This window comes from Mirounga angustirostris, unplaced genomic scaffold (genome assembly GCF_029215605.1).
Source record: "Mirounga angustirostris isolate CCGP_5_RB_7025 unplaced genomic scaffold, mMirAng1.0.hap1 SCAF_16, whole genome shotgun sequence".
NCBI classification, from domain to species: Eukaryota; Metazoa; Chordata; class Mammalia; order Carnivora; family Phocidae; genus Mirounga; species Mirounga angustirostris.
In genome coordinates, this window is record NW_026991724.1 from 30,633,393 (window position 1) to 30,650,493 (window position 17,101).

A 17,101-nucleotide genomic window follows, 5' to 3' on the forward strand; every position below is an offset into this window, starting at 1 on the left:
CTAGAAGTTTATGGTTTATTTGAAGTTTTCCTGGATTCAAATTTTACTAAAAAACTTTAATTTGTGCCTAGAAATTATTTTCAACAGAATCAAAGTTTTTATTATTAAACTGGAGAAATAACCAGTGTCACATTGTCACACTTACCCTTTTACAAGGTCTTTTGAAAATGAGATAGACCTAGGGCTTCTGTCTTCAAGAAGACTTCCACAATATACAGATATTAATTAAGTGCTTAAGTGCTCGTTGTGATGGTGGGCTGTGTGTGTGTGTGAGAGAGAGAGAGAGAGACTCAGACAAATGGACAGACAGAATGAGGAAGAGGCTGGAAAAGTAAAGTAATAGCATAGAATAATGGATGTAGAAACCCATGTGGCAGGTAATGCTAGTTTTAATGTCTTTTAGTAACATATCTTCTTTCTATATTTTGTTCAGAAATTTAAAGATTAAAAAAAGGCTTTTAACTAGTTAAAATTCTAGACCGTGGTGACTTCCCTTCCAGAGTCCCTCCCCGCCCCACCCGCCATTTCAATATGCAAATGGAAAAGATGACTAACAAGAAGCCCATCAGTGTTTTTCCTATGGGCAAGAAGTATGTGGGTAATGAGTGTATATGTACTATTTTAAGGTATCATGGATATTTCTTCGGTGTCAATTGTGTGTCTGGCACTGTGCTAAGAGGCTTCCATATAATGTTTCCCTATCATTATTGCAAACCTGTGAAGTAGGTGCTATTATTATCTCTTTTTTTTTTATACATGAGAGCATAAAAGTCTAGAAACAGATCACTAATAAAACTGAATTGCCCATTGAGAAAGTTATTCTCTTTTAAATTGTTTCATTCCTTGTGATTTCAACAAAGAAGTCTCAGGAGTTAGTATGTTTTTAACACCTCTATAACATTTGCTAATCAATTTCTCTCCCAAGCTTTCTCTTTCTCACCCTCAACAAAGATAAAGCCCAGGTTCAGAGCCCCTGGAAAGCAATAGTTTGTAACTAGATTGTAACAACATTGTTTTGTTTTAATTCTATTTTTAACATATAGTTTCTATTTTGGGTTAGGGATACTAGTATTCCATATTTACTAGTAGCCCAAATTGCCTTTTGAAATTAATTTAAGTAGAAAAATATTGAATCATTTAAAGATACTGAGTACATAATGGCAATATTCATGAAGGTGGTAAGTAAAAGACAAGTTTGGGAAACAGTGTAGAACGCACTGCTTGCATTCATTGACAGAAGTTTGTGCATACTTTAAAATCCATTTGCATCTGAGGCACACATTTTCTGGAGAGTTTTAAATGATGTTTGTAGCCCTGGGCTCTGCAGTAATTGATGGTTCTAAAATTTAGTATCTTTGAATATGTAGACCTAAGTTGATCAAACCAACATGCATACAATGCACATTTGTGATTTTTTACTTTAGGAAGAAAGAGAAATATAAATGAAAATGAAAGAGAAAAGTTTAAAACTTTAGATATCCTTGGTTAGGGCAAGACAGTTCTGAACTTCCATTTTTTAATAACAAATATTTATTGATCATTTTTGTATGTCAATCATTTTGCTAAATGTCTTAAATATGTTATTACACTTAATTCCTGCAACAATCTCACAGTATAAGACCATGGTTGTCTTGGTTTTAAGAAAACATAGTAGATTAAGAAACTTGATCAATGTACCGAACGTCAAGTTTGGAGTCTTAGGTAATACCTAACATTCACAATGGCAACATTTCCTCTCACTGACTACCCACTATTCCCTGGCCACTGTGCTAGGCATTCTGTCCCCAATTTCTTAACAACTATACAAAGGTAAGAGTTAACCCAGTAATGGGTGAAGGAAGTAGCTCAGAGACGTTAAACAACTGATCCACAATCATATGGTTTATAAGTGGCAGAGCTGAGATTTGATTCTAGCTTCCCTGGTTGTATATGGTTTTTACTTCATACCTTCTCTGTTCCATCCCCTCTCCCTCTTTTAATTTCTAAGAAAATTAAGAGAAAGAAAAAGAAATCTAATCTTTTATATTTACCCTCATATTAAACATTTTTGATGCTCTTCATTTCTTCGAATAGATCTGAATTTCTATGTGGATCAAGTCCATTAGCCTGAAGAATTTCCTTTAGTTATTGTAATACAGATGGTTGCTGACAAACCGCCTCAATTTTTGCTTATCCAACAATGCCTTTATTTTTTCCCAGTTTTTAAAAAATGTATTTTGCTGGATATAAAATTCTGATTTGACAGCATTTTCTTTCATAACTGAAATGATATTATCTTATTATCTCTTATTTTTCTTTTTTATAAGAAGTTGGCTAATGTTGATATCATTATTTCTTTCCATGTAATGTGTTGGTTTTCTCCAGCTGCTTGGGAGTTTCAGTTTTTATTTTTCATTTTCAGGAGCTTAAGAATGATGTGCCTAGTTGCAGTTTCCCTGAATTTATCCTGTGTAAGTTTTGTCAAGCTTCTTAGATCTGTTTTTCACTAAATTTGGGAAATTTTACACCTTTATTTTTTTAGTTTTTATTTTAATTCCAGATAGTTGACATATAGTGTTATATTGGTTTCAGGTGTACAATATAGTAATTCAACAGTTCTATACATCACCTGGTGCTCATCACTACAAGTGCCCTCCTTAATCCCCTATTTACCCCATTTCCTCTCCTACCACCCCTCTGGTAACCATCAGTTTGTTCTCTGTAGTTAAGAGTCTGTTTCTTGATTTCTCTCTCTCCCTCTCTTTTTCCCTTTGCTCATTCATTTTGTTTCTCAATTTCCACATATGAATGAAATCATATGGTATTTGTCTTTCTCTGACTGACTTATTTCACTCAGCATTATATTCTTTGGCTCCATCCATGTTGCAAGTGGCAAGATTTCACTTTTTTATGGCTGAATAATATTCCACTGTATATATATATACACACCAGATCTTCTTTATCCATTCATCTATCTATGGACACTTGGACTGCTTCCATGTCTTGGCTATTATAAATAATGCTGCTATAAAGGTAGGGGTGCATGTATCTCTTTGAAATAGTGTTCTTGTATTCTTTAAATAAATCTTCAGTAGTGTGATTGCTGCATAATAGGGCAGTTATATTTTTAACTTTTTGAGGAAACTCCATACTGTTTTCTACAGTGGCTACACCAGTTTGCATTCCCACCAACAGTGCACGAGTGCTCCTTTTTCTCCACAGCCTTGCCAACACTTGTTGTTTCTTGTGTTTTTGATTTAGGCATTCTGAGAGGTGTAAGGTGATATCTCATTGTGGTTTTGATTTGAATTTTTCTGATGATAAATGATGTTGAGCATCTTTTCATGTGTCTGTTGACCATCTGGATGTCTTCTTTGGAGAAATGTCTGTTTATGTCTTCAGCCCATCTTTAATTGGATTATTTGGTTTTGGGATGTTCTTTATATATTTTGGATACTAACCCTTCATTGGATATGTCATTTGCAGAAATCTTCTCCCATTCCATAGGTTATCATTTAGTTTTGTTGATTATTTCCTTTGCTGTGCAGAAGCTTTTTATGTTGAGGCAGTCCTAATAGTTTATTTTTGCTTCTGCTTCCCTTGCCTCAGGAGACCTATCTAGAAAAAAAGTTGCTATGGCTGACAAGTTACTGCCTGTATGCTCTTCTAGGATTTTTATGGCTTCAGGTCTCACATTTAGGTCTCTAATCCATTTTGAATTTATTTTTGTGGATGGCATAAGAAAGTAGTCCAATTTCATTCTTTTGCATATGACTGTCCAGTTTTCCCAACACCATTTGTTGACACCATTGTTTAAAAAAAAAAAACAAAACTTTTTCATAGCTCCATCCATGTTGCTGCAAGTGGTAAGATTTCATTCCTTTTTATGGCTGAATAATATTCCATTGTATATATATATATACACACAACATCTTCTCAATCTCTCCCATCTTTCTGCTACTGCAATCACACGTGTCCCATTACTGCCACTCAAGTCACTGAGGCTCTCTAATTTTTTCAATTTTAAAAATGTGATCTTATGGGATAATTGTGATTGCTTTGTTTTAAAGGTCAGTGACTATTTTTATTCCCTTTCTATTGTCCAGCTCATCCAGTGAATTTTCCATTTCAGATATTGTATTTTTCAGTTATAGAATTTCCATTTAGTTCTTTTTATAGCTGCTGTTTTCCCTTGAGATTTACTATTTACTCAGTAAGACCATATTCATTTAAGTCTTTGAGTTTATTTATAACTGCCTTAAAGTCCTTGACTATTATTCCAACATCTGTGTCATCTCAGTGCCTATTCCTATTGATGGGTTTTGTCTTGATCATAGGTCACATTTTCCTGTTTCTTCACATGTCTAATCTTTTATTGTATGCTGAACATGGTAGATAATATATTTCAAGGAATCTGAATTATGATGTCTTCCTTTAAAAAATGTTGAGGTTTTTTCCTGGCAATTAACTTATGTGTGATCTTGAGTATGTCCATTCCACCTGAGTACATCTCAATGGCACAGTTATTGTTTTCTGCTAGGTCTTGTGGAATCTTAGCCTGTTCAGTCCAGCTTTTAAACAAGTACACATGGAGCTTCTCTATACAAACTTCTGGAGATGATTTCTCTGTAAAGCAGCTTCCTCTTCAGAGCCCTGTCCTGCAAGTTCCAGCTGCTTTATTGATCTTAAAGTCTAGACTCTATCTCCTTAGCTTAGCAGGAGCATCCTGTTTTGCCTAGTCTTCACCTTCCTGTGTCACAGTCAGGAAACTGTCCCCATACAGAGAGTGTAGTAAACACAGGGCTCACTTCATATATATCTCTTCTTTCTCACATTCCTCTGCTTCATTTTGCCTAATGTTTGAAACCAGTTGTCTTATATATTTTATTCAGTTTTATAGCAATTTATGATAGTGCTAGCTACTCTTTCCTTTTTTCTCCTTCTCCTTCGCTTCTGCTATTTCTCTCCTGCCCTCTTGGTTTCCTCTCCTATTCAAAAAGGGTGATGTTACTATAGACATTATGTTTCCCATGTTTTTCTACTTTTTAAGACATGTCATGGTCCCATTTCTATCTGTCATGTCTCTATCAAATACATTCCTATTAGTATGATTTATTTAACATTAATCAAATCTAAAACTAAGTTATAAGGGCCAATCACTGTGCTGAATAGTGGAGATACTAAGATAAGCCACAGCCTCTGTCTTCAAAGATTTCATGGTATAATGGACATGAGGCAAAGAATTAATTAAAATAGGGTAAGATAATTGCTATCACAGAAGCAGATAAAATATGTAATGGGAGAAACTAACTGTTGTGGGAACGGAATCAGGGACCTCTTCACAGACAAGGGAGCATTGGAGACAGTCTTGAAGCAGTAAGAGGAAGTGAACAAGAGCTAGGGAAAGCATCCCATGCAGAGAATAGCATGTGCAAAAGTGTGGCAGCATAAGGAAACATGGTATGATTGAGCAGCCACATCGGTCCCTGGATCTTAGGCCTTGTGAGGAAGATGGCAGGTCATTAGATTGAAAAACAGACTGTCTCATCTTAGAGAACCTTTATACAAAGCCTTCAGTACAATCATATAAATATGAAGACTCCTCTCCTTTTGCCCTAATGGCATACCTTTAGATTAACTAGGTTTTCTTTCTACATTCCATGCTGGCTTCTTAAAAAAATCTGTTGGTCTTACCTTAGTATTAACACTTGTCATGTGCAAATTGGATATCCATGTGGGAAAAAAATGTATTTTGACCTTTACCTCACACCATACAAAATAATTAATTCCACATACATGGTGGTGAGGTCTGAGAGGCTACACAATAACAATTTTAGAAGAAAACTGGAGAGAATATCTATGACCTTGGAGCAGGCAAAGATTTTTTAAATAGGACACAAAAATCACTAGTCATAAAGGAAAAGCAATTGATAAATTGGAGTACATTAAGACTGAGAACTTCCACCCCTCAAAAGACACAATAACGTGAGAGGGCAAAACATCTTGTATAGCCACGAAAGACCCTTTTCCAAAAACATACCAAAAACTCCTACAAATCAATATGGAAGAGAAAGAGATAACCTAATAGAAAAATGAGCAAAACACTTGAACAGATAATTCACAAAAGAGGGTGTCAAATTACCAACAAGCATATGAGAGAGTAGTACATTTCACTAAAGCATCTAGTATATGAGGATTAGAACTAGAATGCAATGCCACTTACACACCGGCCAGAATAGTGAAAATGGAAAAGACAAAAAATACCAAGAGCTGGTAAAGACATGGAGAAACTGGAACACTGTGAGTGAGAGTGCAGATTGATGTGCCCACTTTGCAATATGTACTTCAGCAATATGTACTAAAGCCAAACTAGCTTATATCCCACAACATGGCGATTCTACACCTGGGTGTGGATTCAAGAGAAACTCATACACGTCATCACCAAAGATATGTACTAACATATGTATAAGAGCATAATTTGTAATAGCCGTAAAGTGGAAACTACTCAAATGCCCATCAGCGGCAGCATAGACACATAAATGGTGGTATGGCCATGCAATGGAATACTGTGCATTGGGTATGAATACTATACACCATATGCAACAGTATGAATGAAGCTCACATGCATGACGGTTAAAAGAAGGCACCACAGAAAAGTGAAAACTGCATGATCCATTTCCAAAAGTACAAAACAGGCAAAACTCATCTATGCTGTTGTAGTAAAGATAGTCCACCCTTGGGTGAGTGACTAGAAAGAAGCATAAGGGCTTCTGTGATGTTGGTAATAGCCTATTTTTTTAAATGTAGGTTGCTGCTTTTTTTTTTTTAAGATTTATTTACTTATTTATTTATTTAGTTATTTGAGAGAGAGAGAGAGCACGAGCAGGGGGAGGAGCAGAGGGAGGGAAAAAAATCTCAGACTCCATGCTGAGCGCAGAGCCCCACATGGGGCTTGATTCCATGACCCTGAGACCATGACCTGAGCCAGAACCAAGAGTCAGATGCTTAATAAGCGACCCAGGTGCCCCTTAATGTGGGTGCTGGTTACGCAGGTGCATTTAGTTTGTGATAATTTATTAAGCTGTATATTTATGATTTGGATAAATATGTATATATATCATATCTGTATATCTATACCTTTATATCTACTTCTATCTATATCTTTATTACACTTAATACTTTTAGTTGGTTGGTGGCAGAGCTGACAAAGATTCGTCCCTTTGTTACTGTCAGTAGAATCGAGCCGAATGAGAATTTTGCGGTTATAATTGCTCTTCTATCTTGAGTGATTGATCCAGTTTACATTTTCTACAGCCCCTGTAAGTGCCATTTTAAGGACCAGAGTGGCTTGCAGTGGGTTTGGCATCTGTCCCAGCTTCTCTCTTCAAGTGGAAGGTGTAATCTGAATTGCTAGCAAACACACCTCAGAAGCCAGATTGTTCTTTGGCTAAGACCAATGAGCTTTAGAGCTGCTCAGCTCTGTGCAGGGCTTACTGGATACACACAGATTTAGACGGGTGCCATGGGAGGCGGGCCTGGTTCACACTCATTCTCTTAATGCTTTTCACTCTATATGGGTCCAAAACTCTCCTCAAGAACCCCGGAAAACAGCTCTGGCTGCTGGCCCTCCGGTAGTTTTTGTAAACTCTGGAGTCCTGGTGTTTTTCTTCTGCATCTGCCACGATTAAGTCATGTGGCTTCATAGTTACTTCACTTCTTTGGGACTTTGTTTTGTCATCTCTTAAGGCACAATTCATAGGCTTCCTCCTCTACCAAGTCCTCCCTTAATAGCCACCCAGCTGTATCCTCTTTCAGTGTGCTCCCATTTTACTTTGCATGAATATCCATTTCAGTTCTCATTCTTTTTATATGGAAATTGTTATCTGGACATCTAGGTTGCCCTAAGTGTTTGGAGGGCTGGACTAGAATCTTTTTGGTTTATGTCCTGATAACCTTGGTCTTTACTTCAATAAGTTGTTGTTGAAAAGATGAATTTCATGCAGATTAATTTATATGATTATTTGATCAATGTCTGTCTCTCCAACTAGACTATAAGCTCCCTGAGGGCAGGGGCTGTATTCTTGTGTCTAAATCGTGCTTAGCACATAGTAGGTACTCAATAAATATTTGTTGGATAAATGAGTGCATCTAAAATGAAGAGGGTAGTTAGATCAGATCATCTTTGTCGTCTGTGCCAGTTTTGGAATTTTCTAATGAATCAGATGTACTGGATTTAGTTTCTTTAAAAAATAACCACATGTTTATATGTGTGTGTATATATATATATACACATATATATGTATATATATGTATGTCTGTGTATACAGATGTGCATATACATAAGGATACATACATATGCATAGTAATACATATATGCATAGTAATATGTATATGCATAGTAATACATATATATGTGTCAGCTCAAACCAATGCATATTTAAATCAGTTTATAGGGACATCATATAGGACATTATATATTATTTGTGTGATTATCTGTTTAATTCTTTCCTTTCATTTGACTGTAGGCATCAGAGGCATGAAACTTGACTATGTCTTTCTTAACTGGTGTATCTCCAGCACTTGGTATGATTCCTGGCACAGAGTAGGTGTTCAATAATGATTTTTTGAATGAATGTAACTAATCCTTGAAAAAGGGAAAATGCTTGCTACTCATTTTTGCACTGCACAAAATTGTGCACAGTACTCTATCATCAAATATATTTGGATAGGGTTGCATTCTATTCCCTCTTGGAGATTTACTACCCATGTTAGCATACTAACAGCTCTGAGAGGTCCAGCAAAGGTCCTTTTGAACTTAGCCTTTCTCAAACTCCTTAATTCCATGAACTTTTGGTTAACCAATACCTATTAAAGTTCTGAAGAATTAGTATTCCACAGAACACAGATTGGGGAATGCTTCCCTGAGTTGATTTAGATTTGCTGATGACTTACTTTCAATCATTTTACAGTATCAGGGTATATGGTTTTCCTGGCTGTCCCAGGCACAATTCCAGGGGATGCCATTCACAATGCAACCTCACCACCATAAATGGTGATCCTGATTTTGTATCATATATTCTGTTTCCCAGGCAAATCGTAATTCTTCTGAGAATATATCTTTCATTTCCTCCTTCTACTCCTAGTAGCAAGAAGAGCTTTATTTGCACAATGTGGAAGCTCCTTTTGGACTTAAGATATGATGGTTTATCCTGTACACTAGAGTAGGCTAAATTATGATGGAGATAGAGATTTTTCTTCTTCTTTGCACCTCTCTTATCTATTCCTCTCTTCCACTCCATGGCATGAGTCCTCCTATGATACCTTTTCCCTTCCACCCCATTCAAAAGATTTTGCATCAGCCCTTTACACTTTAGTCTGAATTGACTCCTCTTTCTTAGAGGCATTTGTACCTTAAGCTTTATCTTCTATTGTGAAAGGGAAATTTCAGACCTCTGTTAAAATTATCCCAAGCATCAGTAAGTCGGAGTGGGGGGGCACACTTGGGGCAGTGACCCACACTTACCAATCACAAGTTAATTGCTAGCTTCACCTTAGGTGGTTAGGACTAGCCCTGTAGAGGACATCTGTTATTTTTGCAGTCCTGTTCCCTACTACTCTTCCTCTATAAGCATACCCTGATTCTCCCCAACTCTCAGCTCATGTGCTTGAATAGAGTTCCATAGCTGGTCATAGATGCAGCACATCGTTAGGCCAGTCCACAAATAGGATTCTTCTGGCCACAATAATTGGTTGAGGAATGGTGCTTGGTCTAATCAAAGCCAATGAAACACAATGAGGTTTTTGCTGGGAATGCTGGGAGAGCCATAGTTTCCTAGCATTAAAGCAGAAAGGACATAGAGTCTGGAGCAACTCTCACCATTTTGGTCTTATCTAGAACCAGAAGATGAAGCCAACATAGGCAAGTCGCAGTTGAAAGAGAGATAAACTGAGTCCCCACCACTCAGGTCCCTTCTCCTAGCTGCTCAGGCAGTTCAGTAGAAAATGTGAGCAGAATATCCTAACATTATACTTTCCAAACCTTGAGTCGTAACCCATTAGTGAGTTGTAAAAATAAATTCACTGGGTCATTATCAGCATAAAAAAAAGAGAGAGAGAGAATGGGCAAGAATAACTGGGTTGCAATGAAATGCATTTACTATCAAGGATCAAAAATGTTTTAAAGTCACAGGGAGTCAGTGATAAATTTTGGTAACTTCTTCCTGTATATAGAACAATTATTTCTTTAAATCCTTTAGTGATTTAAAAATTCATGTATAATGACTGACATTGGTCATGTCTGATGATTAACAAGAAAGAAAATAAAAAATATATTTTTCATTAAAAAAAAAAGAAAAGAAGGAACCAAGAGGCACCTGTAGCCAGCTTTACCCCTGTTTTTTTTTCCGCTGGGCTTACCTCATTTCCATTTTGCTTAAGCAGGTCTGAGCTGGATTTTCTGTCAGTTGAAACCAAGAGAAATCTAATACATCAGCCAAAAAGGCGCTCCTACCTTTTGGGAATTTATGGTTCCCTAACTATTTGGCCTGGGAATGTATTCAGTTCACCACTGTCAAAAGAATAGTGAAAGAAATAAAAGAAAAAATGGAAAGGTCTATGCAACGTCAGAACGCAAGCACTACCTCTGGTGGAGATATTTGAACTGACTTTTCCTTTGGGTCTACGAATATGTCAACCCTGATGTTATTTGTAAGAGCCGTATGATTTCCTCAGAACGACCCAGAAGGAGCCCAATGAACATGTGCACAAACACATACCTGTTCACGTGCTGGGGCAACATGGTAGGAGAGGCTGAGAGATTGGGGAGATGCCTCGCACATGCTTATAAAGCATGGATATGGCTCGGGGCTGAGTGAATTTAGTCTCGGAGAAGTGCAGAAATTTGCCCTGAAATCTTCTGCTGGAAGGCCTGGATGCTATTACGCACTGAGTCTATCCATAGGGACCGAGTGGCTGCCCCTTGAATCTCTCCTGGGAAATAGTCCCCTGCCAACCTGGCTGGCATGTCAAGAGGCTTCTAGGCACTTCCTTAGGTCTCTGTGTACTTATTTCACCCTCCAGTTCCAAATACCGGTGTGGAATCTTATAGAGGAGGATAGTAGACAATCTTTTCTGCCATCAGCAATACAGGGTTATCTCTTAAGGAGACTGTTAGGTTCAGAAGTGCCTACACCCCTGGAAGAAGGGGGTTTCTGGAAGAAATACAAAGACTCAGAAAACTCTCAGTGACATCTCCTTCTTTCTCACCCACATAATGAGATCGGGGTGAGAGGGGGCTATTTTTCCAGGAGTCCCCGTTGCAGATTTAGAGCATCAGTTCTTCAAGGTGAAGATACAAAGTAGGAAGGAATAAAGGGTATTTTGAGATAATTGGCAGGGAGCCAGAGAAATCAAATAATATTACCGCAAAATCCTCCTCCTAGTCTAAGTAATAACCTGGCAGGGCCTGAGCACAGCAGCTCTGTTTGCTCTGTAGTTGTTTTATTATGTATTTTTATTGGGTATTTTCCCCTCTATTCCCTGTTGATAGAAGGTACTTAACTGTTTATGAGTCCTGTTCAAGGGTGATGTTTTTGATTTTCTGCCTAGAATTCTGAGTGAAAGGGGGTGAGTGGTGCAGGGGAAGAAGGTCACTCACTTGGGCCAGGGGAACAGGAGTTGGAGTTTCTCATGGGCCCTCTGAGCCCGGCCTGTGTGTGTGTAGCTCATCATGCTGCTGGGCTGCCTAACCCCTTTGGTGGCTCCCCACTGCCCCAGGGTCTCCGCAGGGCTTAGATGGTCCTGTAGGGTCTCCGCAGGGCTTAGATGGTCCTGTAGGGTCCAGCCCCACCTCTCTCTCTCTCTGGCCACTGTTCTCTCTGGTTCTGTTATTTCCACCTCCTCCAAAGCTCCAACAATGGGTTTTTTTGAGGTCTTCAAAGCAGCCATGATTCCTTCCCACTCAGGGCTTCGCACACACTGTTCCTTCTGCCTGGAATATTCTCTCTGACCCCATCAGACTGGATGAGTTTTCTGTTATGTGGCCTCATAACTTCTTACACTTTCCCTTCATAGCCCTTGGTCTCAATTTGGATTTCTTCCAAAGCAGAACCAAGACCAGGATTTGGGAGGTGACCTCAGCACACATGGTAAGGGAGAGGTGCGGGGAGGCAGGGAAGGCAGGCAAGACGAATAATGTGTTAGTGGGTAAGTTACAGCTATGGGTAACTGGACCCAACTCCCCTGGGGGACTCTCTGAGAGTCTAGAATGGGGAATTGCCCAGCTATGGCTCAGGGGCCACCTGCCTATTTTTATAAAGTTGTATTGGAACATGGCCGTGCTCCTTTGTCATGTACTGTCTGCTGTAGAGTTGTTGTGACAGAGCCCATGTGGCCTGCAAAGCCTAAGATATTAACTCTCTAGCTCTATGAGAAAAAACTGACTTGACCCTGCTCTAGAACATACCTCAGAATTGTCTTATCAATAGGCAAGGAAGCTGGGGTACTTATTCACGGACTCCCTTTTCTTGTTGGCTGCAACAGTTGCAAGTTGTTCCCAGGGTTGTCATCTGCCCCAGAGGAAGCTCTCAGGCATGGAGATGTCAGTGCCAGAGGAGGAGGTGTCATCTGTCTATCAAAGTCACAGGTGATCTGCAGGTGGAAAGGGGATGTGGACATGCTATCCATAGCACCTACTCTGGTATTTAGCACAATTATAGTTGATTATGTAGCTACTGAATAATGTTATTATTTGTTTAGGGACTGTCTCCCCTGCTTCACTCCATGCTCCATGGAGGTGGGGACCATGTGGTCTCACTTACATCACGTCTCCAAGGCTTGGCACAATGGCTGGCATATAACAGCTGGTCAAAAATATCTGTCGATGGAATGACGAAGGAATGATGGGAATAGACACAGAAACCAAGACTCAGAGAGCTTTGTATCTTGGCTAAGCTACAAGAGATTTGTGCCTAGGACTTTTGATGACAAACCTAGAACATTTTCCTTTTCGCAAGACAAAATATAATGAATTGCCCAATGTGTATGGATGATGAGCCAGGAAGGAAGAGGATAATGAGGAGCTAAGTAATCATGGAGGAGGTGGGTCAAGTGGAGTAAATGTGCTTTCGTAGAAAGGGAAACTAAGGGACCCTCAAAAAGAGTTTCCAGGAAAGGTAAGCCTTCAAATGAGAAATGGCAAAAGCAACTGCACAGAGGTAGAGCTGGACAGAGTGCTGTGTTAGTGGGGTACTGGGGTGCATAGCAACCCATAAGTGGAAAGCAGGTGTGATCAAGGTTGGATAGGGGAGGAGAAACCCAGTTGTGATGGGCCTGGCTTGTGAGACAGTACAGGGTCTTCATCTGAAAAATAAAAGTTATTTTAGAAATGTGACCTCCTTAGCTTATTTTTGCAGTAGATCTAGAATACCATTGTAATGTCCCACGTGGACAAGTGTGTACAAGTGCATGGCAGGGAGGGACACAGACCCATCAGCAAACCCATCCATCTTGATGACTTGAAATTGCTGATTTGCATTGTGGTTTTATGCGTGGAAATGTGAGTCCTATAAGAGGAGAGTTAGGGAAACTTGGAAAAATAGCAGCTTACATTTGTTGGATGCTAATTTCACTCTCAATGTGCTAATAACAATAATAGGTAATACTTATCTAGCACTTACTATGTTCTAGGCATTGCCTAAACTCTTCCTAGGAATTGAACTATATTCACAAGAACTTCATGAGGGAGATAGTACTATTGTCATGCTTTTACTACTGAGGATATTAAGTCACTGAAAGATCAAGATGTTTGCCCAAAGTCACACAGTCTATAAGTAGTGGAGCCGGAATACAAACCTAAGGAGCCCAGAGCACAAGAACAGAGTCTGTGGACGTGAGCACCATGGACCACCCAGCACACTACCTGGAGTTGTGTCTTTAGCATCTCTGGAAGTCTTAGATTCATAACTTCTCATTATACATTTCCTTGGGGAAGATTTTACCTGGAATAGCATTTTCCTGCCAACATGAGGGTGGTTGAGTGTTAACCTTGGGTCACTAGTGTTAGGACCAAAGTAACTGGGAGTAGAATCTTCAAAAGTCAATGTTATCATCTGGGGAGCAGCAGGGGTCAGCCCAATACTTGTCCTTCCTCAGTCTCTACAGGACACAGATGTTCCAATCCCCAGGATATTTTTATGGATTCCCTGTCTTAGTTTAGATTACTCCAGAGTGACCCCGAAAGAATCAAAGAGGGGCACCGGGGTGACTAAGTCAGTTGAGCATCTGACTCTTGGTTTCAGCTCAAGTCATGATCTCATGGGTCGTGGGATTGAGCCCTGCATTGGGCTCCATGCTCAGCGGGGAGTTGGCTTGAGATTCTCTCCCTCTCAAATAAATAAATAAATCTTTTAAAAAAAAGAGTCAAAGATTTAAGTGCGAGTAGTTTATTTGGGAGATGCCAAGGACACCAGTGGGATAGTAGAGAAGTGGTACAGGAAAGGGAGCACAGCCAATAAAAGGTGCATTGTTAGATCAGCTACCACAGTGTGTAGCTGGAGCTTAGCCCCAGAAGGAACACATGACCTCAGAATTATCCCCTCCCTGCAACGGACGAGGGAGCTGGGACATTTATACTCCAGCACTCAAGAATTGTCATTTGATGGCTTCTTCTGGGGGTCTAGTTCCCTAGCACTTCTGCTCTGCTCAGGGAGTGCAGACTTCTGCAAATCTGGATGGACCTGGAGGATCTGATGTGATACTCCAGACACAGAAAGACAAATACTGCATGATCTCACTTATATGTAGAATCTAAACATGTCGAACTCATAGAAGCCAAAAGTAAAATGGTGGTTCCCCAGGATCTTGGGGGAGAGGGAAATGGGGAGATGCTGGCCAAAGGGTACAAACGTTCAGTTATAAGATGAGTAAGTTCTGAGGATCTCATGTGTGGCATGATGGCTACAGTTAAGAATACTGTATTGAAAACTTGAAAGTTGCTAAGGGAATAGATCCTAAGTGTTCTCAACATACACACACACGCACACACACACACATACACACAGTTAACTATGTGAAGTGATGGATGTGTTAATTAGCTCGATTGTGGTAATCATTTCACAATGTTCATGAATATCTAATCATTACGTTGTATACCTCAAGTGCATACAATTTTTATTTGTCCGTGATACCTCAATAAAACTGGAGAGCCATCCCTCAGGCATAGAGACACAGGCTCTGACAGGTGGCTGCCAGCCACGAAATAGTAGTGCGCAGGCTGGGTTGTTTGGAGATGGACAGACCCTGGTTTCCATCCATGTTCAACCACCTCTGCTGTGACCTTGGACAAGTTATTTCATTTCCCTCTTTGGCACAGAAGAGGTGGAAAGGGTCCTGACTTGCCAGGATTGTGAACACTGAATGGGATAAGACCCATGGAGCGCATCCTGCTGGCCCTGACAGAAAAAATGCAGCTTATTACTTTATGATTATTATCATTATTACCTAAAGTGACACATCCAAGTGGAGGGAAGATACTTGGGAAGGAAATACCAGTCTCTGTGGCGCTTTGAGCCCCTCAACACACGCCAAACAATTTAGAGCTGTCAAAAGAATCAACCTGCACGAGGCTTCCATGAGCATTTTCTTCCTTTTCCTCCCCCAAAAGGTCAAACATATGCTCCGAGTGGGACATTTCCTTCAATCACTTTCAAAATAACAATTTGCCAGAACATTTTTATTAACCTTGAAACTTGTCCAATCTGTCCAGAAATAATAGGCTACAGTGATATGTATGATAATAAAGTCCCAAACAAACCTGGCCCACGAGTGACACATGGACTCTCTCTTTGCACATAATTAAATGTTTTTTCAAATGCCGAATGTGATCAGCACACAGAGCTGGTCCTCCTAAGGGGGAGCGCTCACGGGGCACACTGCCAAAGGAGGACAAACTGCTTCGCTTTAATAAAGAGGTAACAGCAACAACGTTTCCCTCCATAACCGAGGCTCCTGGCTTTGAACCATCAGGTGTGGACCAATGTGCCCTCGGGAGATGGGTCCAGGAGCTAAAGGCACAGACTGGAATTTCTCTTACAGGGGCGTCTGAGTGGCTCAGTCGGCTGAGCATCCCACTCTTGACTTCGACTCAGGTCGTAATCTCATGGGTCATGAGATCGAGCCCTGCACTGGGCTCCACGCTCAGTGGGGAGTTGGCTTGAGATTCTCTCTCCCTCTCCTTCTGCCCCTCCCCCCATTCATGTACAAACATACACACTCTCTCTCTTTTTAAAATAAATAAATAAATCTAAAAAAAAAAGATTTTTCTCCTACAGTGAAAGATCCTACATCCCCAAACGATCAGGTGTGAGAGTGCAGCCATCTTGGACCAGGTCCCCTGGAAACGGACTGTCATGCAGAGGGCTCGCAGGAAAGTGTTCTCAGGAGACGTTTCAGTCAGGAAGTGGGAAGGTAGGATTGGGCAAAGGGAGAAGCTGGTCCTTTATACAGTCACAACTCTGAAGCTCGGGTGGCCCTTTAGAGGTGTCCCAAATGGAGGCAAGGCAGCATGAACCCATCTTTTTAAAACCTTTGTTTTTTTCTTCTATTTTGTCATTATGAAAGTGTATTTGCCAAAGTAGAAGGAGAGAATTATTTTATTTAACAGCCTTTAGCTTGATTTCTAACTTGTAAATATCCAGACATATGGTACGTGGGCTTCTATTTGTAGTTCTGCCCTGGGCCCTACAAACGTTGGAGGCAACCTGAGGGAAGGTGTTCAATGTCAGAAGCTTCAAGTCCACATAAGTGGATCCAGCTGTGGAGGTAGCCCATGCAAGGAAAGAAGGCTCTGCCATTTTCTGGCTATGGGATTTTGTCAACTGTAGGTAGACACTGTAGTTACTACCCTTCTTTCTCCAATGAGGACACTGAGGAGCAGAGGCTTTATTCCAAGTAACTTTACACAGCTCTGTGTGCAAGACTAAGCAGGAACCTGGTCAATCCAGTAGGTACTTGCACTGGGTCAACCTCTCTGTTTGCCGAAATTCTCTTTGAACTTTAAGGCCAATGCAAATGTCACCTCCTCCACTAAGCCTTCGCTGATTTTTCTCAGCCACATTTCTTTCTT